The sequence below is a fragment of the Diprion similis genome, chromosome 4 (assembly GCF_021155765.1).
Source record: "Diprion similis isolate iyDipSimi1 chromosome 4, iyDipSimi1.1, whole genome shotgun sequence".
Classification (NCBI taxonomy): Eukaryota; Metazoa; Arthropoda; class Insecta; order Hymenoptera; family Diprionidae; genus Diprion; species Diprion similis.
In genome coordinates this window covers 24,706,809-24,709,330 of record NC_060108.1, presented here as the reverse complement: position 1 = coordinate 24,709,330, position 2,522 = coordinate 24,706,809, and positions in this window count along the sequence as shown.

The following is a 2,522-nucleotide window of genomic DNA, read 5'->3' as shown; positions in this document are numbered from 1 at the left end:
TTGCCCGCTAAAGACCGATCGATGGTTTTGCTAATCATGCGAGCATCTCAAAAACCTCTTCACATGTCTGCCGGAAGGATTTTTCAAATGGACCTAGAGAGTCTCGGCTTCGTAAGTATAATGCACTTTCTTAAACCGTAATATCAGTCAATCGTTAATCGAGTGAGAAAGAAGACAGATTCAGACTCGGTGTTCAAATTGTTTGATTTGATTTTCATCGACTAAACTTTCTCGACTCGAGTTTAATTTACTTATTCTCAATCAGAAATCAGTAACAATTTTGCCGAAACTTCCAGCTTGTAATAAAAAAAACTTTGTAAAATTTTAAGCAAACTGTAATAGTAATTTGTGTTCAAAATGATAATCACACTGTTAAACAGAATCTGTGTTTTTCCTCAGTGAATTTGCGACAAACAATTTATACTCATAATCTAAAGAAAATGTAAAATTTTCCAGATTCTATCGTCGTCTTACTCGTACTTCACAGTCCTTCGGAACATGTACAAATGATGTATCGATGAGAATGAGGCTCGTGTCTTTGGCAAGCGGTGTTTACTCACCAGGGACGGCAACCCATCGCCTGCGTGTTACTCCGGTTGCATAATTGCGGGGGAATCGAGCAGGCCGATTCAAATTTGAACTGGCGCTCCTTGCCAGGGAAACAAATACCCTGAGTTGACATTGCTAATACGGCTCGCGCCTCTCTTCGACGTGCAAACTTCCAAAGGAAAGATAAACTTCCGTGGTAAGCGAGTTTGCAGTCACGCGGTACCTCGGAGGTCGTGTTCCAATTTCCTCCGATGGAATTGTTACAGTAACCGGGAAGCTTAATTCTGCTAATACCGCGCTGTTTGAAAGTTGGAAAAAAGTTGTCGTATTTTATACCACATGACGCGCAGATTAGTTTGCCGATATCCTCACGGCCAATTGCCGTTCACATGCAATATGTTCTCGATCCTAATATTGGCGAGTAGCGTTTACATTAACCCGCCTCGTTTTAATACGTATAACCGACAATTTTCCTGTCTTTTGATCAGATCTATTGAGAACTTCGGTTTGAATTATTAACGTGCATCGGGGTCGAGACTGAAACGTCGAATAAAAAAAGTTGTTGCATAAGTTTTCACATTCTGAAGCAAATTTGATACTATCGATGTTTCGTATTCCATCATGGTATGAATAAAAATTTTTATGTACGTGATGTGCGTTATGTGATATAATTCACGTGGAGCAGGAATTTTTTTCTTTCTCGTTTTTTATGTCTTCTTAGAGCCGGGATAAAAAATCAGTGTTATCCGATCGAAACTCACATTTGACAGTTCAAGTTTTCATTATATATTTAACAATTTATTTATATATTAGATATATTTCATCACGTTGCTCGCGAGCATCGGGATAAGCTCGTGTCCTTTTGATTATTTATTTATTTGTCTTTTCAATTCCTAGTTCATCGATACGTATCTCATCGATGAATCACATATCAAGTACATAGACAATATCGACGAATGTAATATCATAAAAAATTATCAAGCGATTGTGACAATCAACTTTTACGCATATGTATATATATATAAATTCATTTGGAATAAAACAATTGCAGATTCGAAATTGACTAGATATATATATATATATTATATATATTTGTATATTATATAAATAACTATGTGCTTGATAAAATACGGTATTATTAGCTGGGTAAAATGTATACATATATATACACATACCTGTGCGTTACATATGCATTGACTTATACTTAAATTGTGTATCAATAAAAGCACGAGCCTTTTTGATTGTCTAAGCTAATAATAAAATTTACGCCTAAATCTTTATATATTATATAACCTTATTCAATTTTTAATGCAGTACTAATCGATACTATAGATATTAGAATATATAATCCCCTTTTGTCTAATATTCCTTGCATATATCTCGCTTCAAACAATCCAAGGGTGAAAAATATAAGAAATCTAAACAATTTTATTAAATATTGCAAGAAGTTACTCGCCTGCCTCAATTAAGTCCCAGCCACTCGCGCTTCAATATTCCTTATTTTCTCCTTAGATAAAAAAAATCCTGTGCGTATCTCAAACGAAAAAAATTATTGAATGCCCGATGAGCCCTCGGAGAATTCTCTTACTCGATTATCTCCTGAAGTTGTATAACAAAGTAAAAGTCAGTTCCTCAGACGTCGTCGTGTTTCACTGCTACGGGGTATTCAAAGTAGAACTGGTTAATCCAAGGCGCATCCTTTGTCAAAGACTTTTGAAATTTGACAGGAAATATAATTTTGAAGATATCCCACAATCATGAAATTTTTACCAACATTCTTTTTTCTACAGTCTGCCGTTAGTGTGAACAACAGAATTGATCCAAAAAAAAATTGCCAGTACGGGGATTAGATATCCTTCGGCAGTAGATTAGATATGACATCAAATTGAACATCATACGTGAAGACATAAGACACAAGACACGTGAAAACTGATCAAGAAAGACACGACACTTTCTCGTTAAATTCAGTAGGT